The 15,337-nt window shown below is 30.1% G+C and overlaps 1 protein-coding gene and 4 non-coding genes across 5 annotated transcripts in view; 1 reads left to right on the top strand and 4 right to left on the bottom strand.

Moving 5' to 3' along the window:
- Positions 1-15,337, bottom strand: part of LOC147910200 (mannosyl-oligosaccharide alpha-1,2-mannosidase IA-like) — a 302,227-nt gene that overhangs the window by 150,793 nt on the left and 136,097 nt on the right. The gene's annotated exons all lie outside the window — the stretch shown is intronic.
- TRNAR-ACG (transfer RNA arginine (anticodon ACG)) lies at positions 4,195-4,267 on the bottom strand. The gene has a single exon. It is a non-coding gene; the product is annotated as a tRNA-Arg (tRNA).
- Positions 4,601-4,672, top strand: TRNAE-UUC (transfer RNA glutamic acid (anticodon UUC)). Its single transcript has one exon. It is a non-coding gene; the product is annotated as a tRNA-Glu (tRNA).
- TRNAI-AAU (transfer RNA isoleucine (anticodon AAU)) lies at positions 5,382-5,455 on the bottom strand. The gene has a single exon. It is a non-coding gene; the product is annotated as a tRNA-Ile (tRNA).
- TRNAD-GUC (transfer RNA aspartic acid (anticodon GUC)) lies at positions 13,235-13,306 on the bottom strand. Its single transcript has one exon. It is a non-coding gene; the product is annotated as a tRNA-Asp (tRNA).

The raw sequence follows: 15,337 nt of genomic DNA, 5'->3' as shown, positions 1-15,337 counted from the left end.
GAGAATCAACGCCAAGTTAGTATAAAATATAACGTAAATTTTCAATCGTATCTTGAAAACGTCATTTTAATATTTCGAGACACAAACATATATGTCGTATTTAAACATATATGTCGTATTTCTACGAAATGAACGAGAAATTGCGGGACGATGCAATATCGTCAGCATAATTTCTAGATGGATATAATGTTTACGAAGGCTTCTCCTTAGTGAGCGCCGAAATTTGGCGGAAAATTTATAAGCGCAATCTCGGAAGAAATTTCTGAAAGACCTCAGGTAATTCTAAGGTTTAATATAAGTTTCACTCGTCGTCTCTTTTCAGCCTCGTGTACAAGAGAGAGACTTATTTAATAGTTGATGCTCTTATGAGAGTGCATGTCGAGTACTAGGAAGGCCAGGGTCGTCGTAGATGAATGTTGACGAGCTCTTGAAATGATCCAAAGAGGACTTTTCGAAAACAGGACTTTTCGCAACGGTAAAATCTCTGTGAAGTATTTTATGCTATTATTTACACGCGGTACGATTATTATAATGATACTATTATGTATACATATATAATAATATAACAATTATGATATTATATATGTAATAATATAAGAGTCATTGACCGGCGGTATTCATATCGCGTCTTATATTAGAGATAAGATTGTCTTAAATAGTCTTAAGATGTCACAAATGAACACCCAGCCTTAGTATTTAAGATATTACTTAAGATTGTCTTAATAATAAAAAAATGTCTTAATAATAAAAATTAACTATAAATACCGGTCATTAAATTATTAAGTTCTTCTTAATTCACATTCATGGACAAAAAATTTCAATTTAAAATACCAGAGAAAATGGATAATTTATATAATTTATGTAATTTATATAATTTATATAATAATAATATTTTTGCATTCGTTTTGCAAATTTGTGACGCGCATAATTAATTAGAAGAATATTATTTGCTTTTAATTAATTTGAATTATTATCGTACAGAATGTGTTATTTTAACATTAATATATTTATCTATCATTAGTGAAACATCTGTCCGTTTCGAAACTTTTTGTTCGTATAGCACACTTGACGACTAAAAGCTTCGAGAAAGCCGCTTCACCCCCGTCGAACGCGGATAGGTCAGCTCGCATAGAGAGATTGATGCGTTTTCCGGGGTAGAGAAAAAACAACTCGCGTGGGATGCATTTGTTCGGGGTTTTAGATGAAGAAAAAAAAGCCTCTTCCGTTGGAACAACCGAGAGGAAAGTTTCCACATAAAAGGGGTAGTCGGAAGGGAGCAAATGACGAAGGTCGCGTAAGCAAGTATAGTGTATCTCCTTAGGAATATTAAGACACAATGTAACAAGTAAAAAAAAGGATTTCAGACCAATTTCAATGGTCAAACATCGTACTTTTGATAAGTTCTTGCTTGAATGCTTTTTTATGGTAACCACGTGATGTAAAAATTAGTTAATCAATTAAGGAATACAAACACGGAATTCAACCTTTCATCGATCCAGTTGAACTTTGAAAGCACAATCGATTTATTATTTAATTGTAAATTCTGATAAATAAATTTAAATCTACAAAAAGTAAATAAAATACAATCCAACTATGATATAGTAAAAAGATAAAAAAACTCAGTGATAAAACTTTCACAAGTATACAAGAATTTTTTTCAGATTTCTGTACAATCCGGAACAATATAAAAATCTGCACTGAACCTCAAAAATTCAGGTTGACGAAATTCTACATTCTCGACGAAGAATTAATAGAAATGAGAAGAGCGACGTGAAAATGTGAAATAGAGTAAAAAAAATATTTAGACTGCATTTGCGGATAATGAGCTTACGAAACTTTTGTTGAAACAAATAATTAAAATTTTTATTACTTGACGATGCAATTGAAATTGTTTTATAAATAGGCAATTCGCACAAAAATATGCTAAACGTACATTTAATTAAAAATGCGCAATGTTATAAAACTATATATTTTTAACATTTCATAATATACTTAGCACAAAAATCATGTAAAGAGAACTGTGGTTAGAATTTGTTCATAAATGAAATGAAAAGTTAATCTTTTCTGCTCTGTGGGGAAATCAACATTTATATACGTAAAATTAACACAATACACTTGATATACATAAATACGATTTACCATAGTAGATTGATGCGAGAAAATATTACCCGTATATTAAACGTAGCAAATCGTTTATTTTTTACGATCCATTTTGCACGTTTCACGTTATCTAAAAACCGATTCACTGAAATTTTTAAAAGGATTCCGGGTCAATTTAAACAGTTTTGAAAAATGATCGGCTATTGTTCATCGCTTGGACTACCAATCTCTCTCGTGCTTCTCTTCGCAGATTCATAACGCGTTCCTCTCTTGCAATAATATCCAATATATTACCGATGTTCAACATGCGAGTCGTGCCAGTGGATGGCGAAATGATTGCTTTACGAGTAGTCCCATCGTTGAAACTTTTTGAGATATGAACAAAACATTTTCTCGCAATAAGAGATTCGTAAAACGACACAAAGGACATTTGCGAGCATATTTGCGGAAATATGCAAATACAAAGGATTCGACTTTAATGACAAGATTATCATCAATTTGACAAAACGGAGACGTTCTACTATATCTTTTCTCATATGGGCCAGTATCCGTGCATTAGCATAAAATATAATTTAGGAAAAGAAATTACACATGGCGACACGATAACACAAAAAGAAAAGGAAGTTGGAATTATTGAATCTGGAAGCAAACCTTAGATGTAAATATATTACATGTGTATTTATCTTTCTCCGTAATATAATTATTTATTTTGTTATAAATTGTTAATATTTTAAAATCAATAGGTCCAATAAAATTCGAAAAATATATGTTTTTCTTTCTTTTTCCATTTACTTTCGTATCAAATAAGGAAAATATTTATCTTATAACATCGATACAAAACTCATTTTAAAGTTCTAAAAATTCTAATTTACTTTTTTCTAAAGTGTTTCAAAGATATTATTTTATTTCAAATTTATTTTCGGCAACTCAAGTAGGTCAAATACTTCGACAAACAAAGACTTAAGATTAAACATCATAAAAAGTGAGTAATTTATCCATTAATTAATCAAAGACAATACATAATAAATCATAAAGTAGGTACATAGATAAATAGATAGATAGCTAGATAGAGGATAAGAGAGAGAGAGAGAAAGAGAGAGAGAGAGAAAGAGAGAAAAAGAAACATACATCTCTTCCTTTAATTTTATTATCAAATCTATCAAAATGTAATTTAATAAAACAAAATTTATGAAGGTATGGTCACTCTATTTTGTTAATAATTTTATCACTGTATATAGCTGCTTCAAACTCGCTGTCAATCCGAAGCATTTCTTTTCAATATTGTTCGTTCCGCAATGTATTGACGCGTTCGAGAGTGAATTATGGAAAATAAAACAGGACAAGAGAAATGCCTAGTCAATATCAGCCGTTACGGACACACACACACACACACAAACACACACACACAATGTATTTATTTATTTCAACACGCCAAATTCAGAAGCAGATTATAATAGAAGTAAAAAGAAATTATGTTATTCTCTAACATTATTGAACGACTCAATATAAAATTTAATTATTGCTTAAACATTTTAAAGCAATAAATTTATAATTACGTTAAAACTTTAATAAAAATAAATATTATTACATCTTGTTGCAATATTTGCATAAATTACACAAAAATGTTGTGTGACATGAAAAATTAAACATTTTCGATATTTTTTATTTGGGTCTTATATATAATTGAAAATAATATTATGTCTTATATATAATTGAAAATAATATTATATATTTTTTGTTAATTCCAATAAATTTTCTTAAATCCATTCAGCTTAACAGAGAAATGATATTCAAAATCAAATGACATCGCTTAATATTTTGTACTGATATCTATATTTAGCATCTATTTGAATGTATGTTATAAGTTTATAAATTTGTAAATGTAATGCGTGTCAAAATTATAAAACAAATTCTAATATATTTGCTCTAGAAAATTTAAACGCAATATATTTTTTAACATTTTCCTATACAATTGCGTATCATGTCATTAATAAAATGGAAATATATGAAATGTATTTTTAAAAAATTATGTCAATTCTATATTATAAACACATATTTCAATTTTTAATAATAAATTTTGAAAAAAAAACAAATCGATCCTGCCAGGATTCGAACCTGGAATCTTCTGATCCGTAGTCAGACGCGTTATCCGTTGCGCCACAGGACCGTCGAGGCTTGGTATTGTATGTGCACAGCTTTCTCGATTATGTAAATATCTGTACTTCAAATAATAAAAATATTTATAAAACTAAATCAAATATGCCATGCGTTTTTTTAATATAAAAAATAATTTTCTTGGAATATTCTATAAAATATTCAATAAATTCAAAAGCTAATATCACAGAAAATTTAATAATATTTAATTATTATATTTGAATAATATTGTGTTATCTATATAATTAAAAGAGAAATATAATTGAAGAATGTAACTTAAAAATTATTTAGATGATTTATAGTAATCACATTCTTAAACCGGTTTATAAGATGCTTCTTCAACAAATCCGGTATGGTCTAGTGGCTAGGATACCTGGCTTTCACCCAGGAGGCTCGGGTTCGATTCCCGGTACCGGAATTTTTTTTTTTCACAAATTTTATACAAAATAACATTTTTAATCAAATATATAGATAATATTAATATTTGGAAATTTTGCAAAAACTATCTTTTTACAATTAATATATTATTCAATATAGTACGCGCGTATATAAGATTCTGTACACGATCAATAAATACCATCACGGTCACGAGAAGAGTAAATAAGACGCGGCTATTGCTTTTCTCAACGAAAAAACTTTTTCCTATTACAAAAGCCACGTCTACTATTCTCCAAGTCTGTCCCAAAACGGTCCCATTAACGCCTCGCCAAACAAGCCGCGTCGAACTGGAAAAAGTTACTCAATTAGAGTTCTGGGTCGTTCTGAAACTTGCTCCATACTCAACCGAAACTCAAATTCTTTCTTCTCCTCATGCACTGCTTTTTGCGCAACCACAAGCACGTACTTCTTCCGAAGTTAAGGGCACCGTGACCACCGTTGGTCGAACTTTTTTCGGCTTTATAAGTCGTGTACGTAGCTACGATACAATAAGAAAAAAATATATAGGTACGGAAAAAATAAAAAAAGATTCCAAGATACAATTCCACTTCTTTCTCCATCAAGCAATGGAAATATATTTAATTAGTTTATTAATTAGAAGATTTAACAATATTTAATACTTTTATTTTCTGAATATCAATATATTATTAATCAAAAAACTTATTAAATAATTTTCGAAAAAAAAATTTTGGCCCATGAGGGGATCGAACCCGCGACCTTCGCGTTATTAGCACGACGCTCTAACCAACTGAGCTAATGGGCCAACTTGCCTAACATGTTATCTTACAGATTCTTGACAATCCTTTCAACTTTTTTTTATACTTTTACATATATATTTTATATATTTTTATGTATAGACTTTCTTAATATGAATAATTTTTAATCATTATTTTCGCTAAGATCGAATTAATTTAATTACTTTATTTTTAAAAATAAGCAATTCCAATTAAATTTTTTTTTAATTAATGTGCAAATCAAGTAAAATTAAGATTAGAAATTAATTAAAAGAAATATATAAATAATATATAAAAATGATATAAAATATACAGATTATGAAATATTTACGTAGCATTATAATTTTGATATTTCTCTAAGCAGTAAAATTAAACTTATTTCAATCTTATTTAAATCATTTATTTAAATAATTTATTTAAATAAGATTGAAATAAGTTTAATTTTACTATTAGAGAAATACCAAAATTATAATACTATGTAAATATTTTATAATCTGCGTATTTTATATCATTTTTATATATTATTTATATATTTCTTTTAATTAATAATTTCTAATCTTAATTTTACTTGATTTATACATTAATTAAAAAAAAAAATTTAATCGAAATTGCTTATTCTTAAAAATAAAGTAATTAAAAACTAACTCAATCTTAACGAAAATAATTATTAAAAATTATTTAATCTTTTTAATTTATTATAGTAATTTTATTAAAACAATCCAGTGTAAGAAATATTTGTTGAATATTAATGTTTGTTAAATACCAATTAATCATCTATTCTAGAAGGAGACCGGTATGTATTCAAGAAAAAGAGAGACAGAAAGAAAGAGAGAGAGAGAGAGAGAGAGAGAGAGAGAGAGAGAGAGAGAGAGAGAGAGAGAAAGAAGTAAGATAAGATATAAATATTATATCGAATATTATATCGAATGTAACACACAATAACAATCATTATGTTATTGGACTAATAACAATCAAAACGAAAATATTGTGCAATGATACACTAAGAAGAAAAAAAGCCTAAAAATAAATATATTTATAAGAAATATATTTATGTGAAATAAATATTTATTTAAATACGGGTGAAATAAAATTTTATTCCTAGCAAATAAACCATCTATTTTATTTTTTTGCAATTAATGAGATATATTTCACAGAAATAAGATATTATATATTTCACAGAAATGTATATTTCGTCATCACAATCTATTATAATTTCGTAATTTGCTTCGCAACATTTCGATATTATTCTTTCAATGTAACAAGCATTGGATGCTGCCAGATAAAGAAATGGCAAATATATCAAAAATCGAAAGAATTTTATTTAAAAGAATAATATTGGCTCGACAATGGAAAAATATGAAAAACATTTAAATTATTGTATACCAATTATGCAAGGATTGTTTTTAGGTATTTAAAACTGAATATTTTTTTTTAAATAAAACGATTTAGCGTAATATTTTTTAATAATAAAAAGAAGAAATCATTAAATTAATACAATATCTACATACCACTATAGCATTAAAGAATATATGTTAACTTCATTCTATTGATCCCTTGGATATTTTACAATATTAGTTGTGCGTATCCTTATCTTTTTCTATGATATTTTGGTTCTCCAGCGATGCCAAATTTACAGAATAACGCTGGCACGACTGATAACTGCTCAGCTTTTTGCTGTCTTGTACAACCCTAATAATTCTGCGGCTCTCTCTTTCTCTCTCTCTCTTCCTATTGCAAAAAATATCGTCATGGAGTAAGTCTACAGGCTATCATAAAGTATTAAGCCGCTGCAGGTGTCCTGCATGACCCTACCACAGCGTCAGCAAACTTTCCTTTCTTTTACTTTCCTGCGCCCAGCAATCTGCTACCGTCTGGCAGAGCTTCAGAAAGAAGGAAGAATAACGTATATGAACTTTAACAGCTACGGTCAGAAAAGAAACATAGATGTAGGCATTATATATTGGTAGATTAATAGCATTCCAAATTCAGTAAAAATATTATTAGCTAATAAAATATCTTACGTACATAAAAATCTTTCTTTGAATTATATTTGTCTTCATTAATAGAATTACTTCAGAATTCCTATGTCTTCATAAAAATTATTCTCTTTTTAGAGATAATAAGAGTAAGATTCGATTTAAATTCCCATAAAATTATTATGTATAAATAAAATTTTATCCAGATACAGTGTATATTTTTCTCATATCAGATATACTTTTTGTAAAGTTTTTATAGTTATATGTAGCTACGTTAAGAGGATCACAGAATTAACGTAACAAAAAAAATAAGTATATATATATATATATATATATATATATATATAAGATTTTTTTAACTGACGGAAATAAATTAAATAAATAAGAATAATAAAATGAAGTAATAAAATTACGGATAAAAACATACTTTTTTGTCCAAATGCTTACGTCAACACGCATTAACAATGCCGGATAAATCAATAAAGTGCCGGATAACAAACAGTTTAATAACATTCCAAACGAAGTATCCCAGTTGCAATGAAAAAAATACGCGTCACTGTCGCAAAGTTCAAACGAAGTATTTTCATTTGCGTGAGTAAATCGCCATAAAATGGTCAGGCAAAAGCGATCGGACAAACTGACCATGTTTGCCATCGACTCGATGCTCGCAGCATGTCCCAGTTACATCGTAAAACTGTCGTTTTTTGGTTCAATCTCGACTAGCCGAGACTAAATTGAAGCCCGTCGCATATCTCGATTTAACTTATACACATACACATACATACATACATACGTATATATATGTTATATATGTATATGTATATGTGTATATATGTGTGTGTGTGTGCGTGTGTGTGTGCGTGTGTGTGCGTGCGTGTGTGTGTGTGTGTGTGTGTGTGTGTGTGTGTGTGTGTATATATATATATATGACTGATTCCGCAGGAGATGAAATCGGACTCAACTGACGTGAAACGAAAAAAAAAAAGAAAAAAAAACATGTTCGAACTGTTATCTTTACGAAAATACGCTAAAAATTGGCAAAGTTTATTTTATTGTTATTTTCTGTTTAAAGCAGAAAATTGCAGCTTTAATTGATCTCACTTTAATCCTATTCATTTTATGCATTACTTTATTATTTTCATATTAAAATGACTATTTAAAAAATAAAGTCTGTAACAATAAATCAAATATAGAACACACAAATCGCATATTATCTTTAACTAAATGTAAATAAACATCTTAAATTAAATGTTAAATGTACGACGTATATAATTGTAAATTCGTCTTAGGGAAAGAGTGAAGAGTACGAGTAAAAAGCATGAGATAATTAACGGTGATACTTGTTCTCTACCATTTCGTATATAGCTTGGCCGAGCGACGCGACGGGTCGATTGGGATTGTCGAGAAGGTGAAGGGAATCGAAGAGTGCAGACCTCAACGGTCCCCGAACAATCAGCGACAAATGTCGCTACTTGGGTGGCAACCTTCCACCTTGCTCTTCTCCACCTTCGTCTTACCATGATTCTCAGCTGTGAAATTCATTTCTGGAATCGCGACACGAATTTCTTACAATACAAAAAAAGTCCCAGCATCTTCGTGCGACTTTCGCAAAAGACATTGATGAAAATGTCACCATTAAAATTTATACGGAATTCACTGTCCCGACATTGAATAAAAACTGAGTTTTAGATCATATATCATACAGATTAAATCGTTCGATGAGAAATGATTAGAAGAAGTGATGCAGAAATGATGCAAGTATTATCATTTCACTATGCATTAAAGTCATCATTGAATAAAAAAATTGCCGGAAGAGCACAATTTTTTCGATCGCAAAAAGTAATTATTCACAGACCGCGAGTTTCCACAGTGCGGAACAAATTTTTCTCGCGCTAGCTGAATTATAACGCATGCAACCGTGCGGATTATTCCAACGCGTAGTCCATTTTAGCAAAATGTAAACTAGACGGGTGTAATTAATTAATTAAGGAAATTATTAATATCAATTAGACAGATGTATCGAGAATCCGTAGTTCCGAGATATCCCGTCCCAGAGATATCTTGCATTATTTTTACGAGATTCTGACGGGGAACACTTAAGACTGCTATCTTATCCAACGCGATAATTGATAAAGTACGTAATCGCATAAAACAACGTAGTTATTTCTTTAATAAGACGTAATAGTAAACTTAGCTGTAACTTATAGAGAAATATATGCGACACAAAAGATTGAACGACATATAATTATCTTATGCAGAATTATATACATATATATATATATATATATATATATATATATATATATATATATGTATTCTGTATATAAAACGGAATACATGAATCTTTAAAACCGTAAATGTGTAAAATTCAATTTTATGACGCGTTTTTCTTAGAATTATAGTAAATAGAAATCATTAAATAGATCATAAGCATTAATCATGTATAATAATTTCTATATTTGTTAAATCCATTTATAATTTTTTTTTAATCTATATATTTTATTATATGAAAATAAATTCGTCCGAAACGGAATCATCCAATTTTAGCATCTAATTTATATTTATGTATACAGAAATAGCGTATATATTGAGAATAAATTGTACTACACTTTATGCATATATTGATTACCTTTTATCGCTGCTTATCAATATTAAATATAAATATTTGAAAGTTAAATATCGTTCGTTCAATAATTGATACCAGCTACATATAGAAATAAAAATAATTGTGTATCTCTACAATATATATTGACAAGCTATTATGTCAAGGTTTCCTGTGAGTGCAGCATAAACAAGATGTATTTAGCAAAAAAATGTTATTACATTTCTTGATAGCTAAATAATTCACATCAGCTGAACGGTATCATAAATGAACAACACAATTACATTCGACACGAATTATTAAGCAAAAAATGTTATCACATTTCTTGATAGCTAAAAAAACTCACATCAGTTGAATAGTATGATAAGTAATAACGCGAAATTACATTCGACACGAGGCTTGTCGAACCATGTTCCTTTTATCGCTGGAAGCAACTGTAATTAAGGCGAATTTACGATGTGTCCTCTCACAACCTGAGGCTCTCAAAAGAGCATGGCAACGTGTACCGACTGATTTCACAGCGCACTTGCGTGCAACAGAGGCGTATTTCAAAAAACGGCGTCTATCATGTGACCTTAAACTTATACTCGATTACGGCTTATTACGGATAAGCACGATCGACCAGGTGCCTTCCCAGTTAGAGACGACGTCTGACGACGTCTCGTCGAGACGTTTTCCACTCCCGACAGAATTCTTACGGGTGCAATTACGTTTTCCCCGATGTTTCGGTTCCCTTCTGCCTCCTGCGGCGCCTATTACTGACGAGAGTCATTAGATGCGCGTCAGATGATCCGCAACAACACTCATTATTATTCACGGCCGACACGAAGGCCGACGTTCGCAATGTGATAATGGTGATTATGAAGATTCATAGTGTATACGAAAGCGAAAGATTTATTTTGTTGACGTTTCGATGATTAACAGTATGTCTAAGGTTTATCGCGTATTCTTTCAAGCAAAATATTTACGATATATTAAAAATGAAATTATTCTCTTCGGTGAAAATTTTTTTGTCACATTATATAAAAAAATTAGTCCTTTGCGCAATCCTTTGGAAAATTTGTATTAAAAAAAGAAGATAAATATGTTAGCAAGTAATATACATTATGTAAAAAATTAACAAAAATACAATTAACTGACACAATTTGTAAGCAAATTATGAAAGCATATTTCTTCAGTAAAACATTTTTAACATGTTAAATTAACGTTACAGTAAATTTAACATTTATATTTGTTAAACACATTTATCTTCATTTACTTTAAAATTCAAGTTTTAAAATAAATTATGTTTATATATGTTATATGTCCACTTATTCATAAATTGTGTTATTTTACTTACTTTTAAGACATGTTGAATATTAATTTAACTCAAAATATTCAAATAACACAATCATCGTAAAATTAACACTTAAACATATTAAAAATTCGTCATAAAAATTTTAACACGGATTGGTTTACAACACAAATACAAAATGTTTTTTACCGTCAATAGTTACTATTTTTTATCTTTTCTCAACTTTAAATCAGCACAGAACTGATAGATAATTTATCATATAAAATCGATCTGCATCAGTAATATACGATCGAAATGTGCGTGCTTAGTTAATTGCGCGAAAGAGGGAAAGGAAGAGTAAAAGGTGCGGAAAGGGGACAAAGCAAGGGATGCACTACGTGCGATTACACCTATTTGATATGCCGCGACACTCAAAACTCGTACATCACACTTAACCGTTGAATATGGAACAGTCAGTCCCGGCAACGGGCGCATCCAGCATGCATATGTAGACCGCAATTATGGCCGTTAACTATCGTCGGCACGCACGCCGAGCACGAATTTTCTATTTCGCCATGGAGTCTCTCATTTTTTTCCCTTCAAATATTCGCTAGCATCGTGAAAGAGGCTTCCTCTTTTGCTATTTCGACAGTTATAAATAATATAAAGCACATTTTACAAAATGTACACATTAAAGTAAATTTTTGAAGTTTTCTGTTAACTATTTTTAAAATTCTTGGCATTTTTATAAAATAGAATCAGACAAAGAAAGAATATCATTTACTAGTTAGCTTTAAAAATTTTTCTTCAAACTCGTGTCAAAACATCTAAATCTTTTTTACTAGTAAGGATTTGATTGTGAAATTTGTAACGAGAATATCTAAATTTTATATATATATATATAAGTATACAAAGAGATTCACTCTGTGATAATTTAAATATATAATATATACAATAATAAAAAAATCAAAAATTATCTTAATTAAATAAATTATCTTAATTAAGACAAGTAATCTTATACATTACGTATATCTCAGCACAGCGGCAGATAAGCGTACAAAAAACCCCAACATTTCCAAGCTCTCTCTTTTTCGCACAGATCGCCTTCAACCTTTATTTCGTCTCGAGACTCCTTCGTCCACTCCGTGGACGATGCAGGTGCAGTTCGTAAAAAAAGGAAACAGGTTCGTATACCGTCAGTACCACCGTCGATGAAAAAAAGAAAAGAAAGAAAGAGGAAGAAAGAACAAAAGTAAAAGAAGAGACGCACATTCGTACTCGCGATGTTTAGGACAGGATGCGATTGATGTAGTCGTGAAGAGAGAAGGGGTGAAAAGGGGAGGGTAGTTGCAGAGGGAAAGCCGGATGGAAGCAAAGAAGAATGTCCCGTCTCCGTGTCGCCGCACCCAATAACACGCGGGTAATCACGATTTAATAGCTCAATAACATCCGCCACTGTGCCCTGCCACGGACCTCGAAACAATTTATCGGTCCCGCCAGTCAATAAATTTAGTTTTTGAGTTGTATACGGGCCTGACCGGTCCCGCGAGAGCAGGCCACGAAGCGTTTAAATCTCAAAGCGGACGCATCGAATTCAGACTGGCGAATTTCAAAATAACGCATATAAATTATCGGAAGAATAAATATCAGTTCAAGTACCTCCTTCCCTTTCTTTTACGATACTAATCTTTCTAATTTCACGGTACGCGTTAATAAAAATCATCGTGAAACATACGTATAAATCATAATATATTTATTGATATTGCGAGAAATAAAAAATATATTAATCATTGGATTATATAAAATATTGCATTCTATTTCCAATATTCTATTTTCCCATATAAGTTTATGTAAAAAGAATAAATTTTTTATATTAGCATGAACAGAATTAACAAAAAAAAGGAACAAGATATTTGTTGACTGCAAAATGTGTTTGTATTAAAAAAAAAAAAAGATCCTCCCCGGCGGGGAATCGAACCCCGGTCTCCCGCGTGACAGGCGGGGATACTGACCACTATACTACCGAGGACTTGTTGAATTGATTCTTCTCTTATTATAGTCTTCAAATACGTCAAGATATGCCTATTTTATTGTCTCAATTTTTGTAAAATATTTTATAAAAAAATTTTTTAACATTCAACGTAAACAAATATAAAATATTTAATGTTCTTTAAACTTAATTTAAAAAATGTTAATAAAACCAAGAAGATTAAACAAATGTCTTTCTAATATTAATAAATATCTATACTTATAAACTATATATTTTAATTTTAACTTTAATACACATGTACATATTTATTTATTTCGAGAAACGTCTCATTACATAACGATTATATAATAATGGAATGTAATGGATAGATGTCTTGGTTAGTATACTCGCTTATCACGGGGGAGACTATGGTAGGCGATTCCTTTCTTATCAGGGAATGATTTTTTTTTCATTTTATGAATACATAGGTATCTTGCAGACGCAACATTAATTTTTCATTATTTAATTCACCTAATTTCATTCGCAATTGTTAAATCAGGCAGAAAACGTGCAATTGTGAAATACACATTTGTACGAATTACGACCGTGTTGTTAAATTATGCACATTATTTTTTCAAAACGTGTCACGTCTACTTTGTAATTATGCAAATATCAAATCATATATAATCACAGTTGTTTAACATTGCCTAGTGGGCTTAAAAAAATTTAATCGCTATAATTAAGATAATTTTCATACAATAAGAATGCGTTGCAACGATAGTATTTAGAATTTATTTAAAATTATTTCAGGATCGAAACTATTTTAAGGAGACAGATTCGGAGATAAATTTTCCAAATTCCTTAATGAATAGAGAGAAGTGTAATATACCATGTGTAATTTATGCTAATTAATTCGCATAATCCGTATCTAGATGATATAGAGAATATCTAATTAAATGTGTATTTCGTATTTACATTGTTTATGTTTCATTGAATCGCGATCACGTCATTGCAATCCTCAGCAAGGATTAAATAACAAGTCGGATGCGCCGTAAGTCGCGCATTAAACGCGAATGAAACTCACCATCGATCGTACCGTCTCGTAAAAACAAAGGCACACGATGTTCATAAGAGAGCAGATTGTTAATAGTAGTTCTGGAACAGTAATAGTAGCAGAATATTGCGATGCGACGCTATCATTTCTCGTTCTCATCTTGTGTCGCGCTCGAATTTGCACGTTTATGCTGTCTAGTTACGCCCGCGAAACTGCCGGTGATATGTTTATCGGTTCGTTAGTGCGACGCTCGTTGGGGTTATAAACTACTTTGTCGCTTAACTAATGATTGTTGTGATGCCAGTTTGCGAATCCGGCAAATCCCGCTTGGGAAAAGCGAAAATAAGCAACTGCTTTATCAAATTAGTATGATCATTTTCCTCCCTCCCTCCCTCTCTCTCTCTCTCTCTCTCTCTCTCTCTCTCTCTCTCTCTCTCTCTCTCGCTCTTTTTCTCTCTATTTTTAACATTTTCATGACAAAGCGTTTGTTGCACAAAGTCAAAAATATAATTTTAATATAAAAATGTCTGATTTATGTATTCATGTAACAGCAAACAAGCACCCGTTGAATACTAAATATCAGAGGCGATCTTGCTTCACAAATATGTAACTACCTGTCTACAAAATTCTGTTTTAAAGCACCTGAATTTAAATACCCAATATATATTGAAGCTAATATTTATGTATATTAAAATACAGCTGATTTTTTACATAATAGATACAATTAATTTATAATCAAAAGGTATTGTGTATGGATATAAATAGGTAGATCTTTTAAATTCTAGTTAATATCTCGTCAAAATATTGGCATAAATATCGATAATAAAGCAATATTGTAAAGAATTATTTATAAGTCTATTGTACAATATGTAAAACTACCTATTTATAAATAAATAAATATATATATATATAATATATATATATAAAATATACAATTAGATGTAAAATAATCTTCTTTATCAACATATAAAAATATAATATATAATTCAAAACGCTTCAAATAAACTATTGATGCTTTCACTCGATTTTTATCCATA

This window comes from Acromyrmex echinatior, chromosome 3, assembly GCF_024713525.1.
Source record: "Acromyrmex echinatior isolate Ae372 chromosome 3, ASM2471352v2, whole genome shotgun sequence".
Taxonomy (NCBI): domain Eukaryota; kingdom Metazoa; phylum Arthropoda; class Insecta; order Hymenoptera; family Formicidae; genus Acromyrmex; species Acromyrmex echinatior.
Note: the sequence above shows the minus strand (reverse complement) of the source record. Positions and strands in the feature narration are given on the sequence as shown.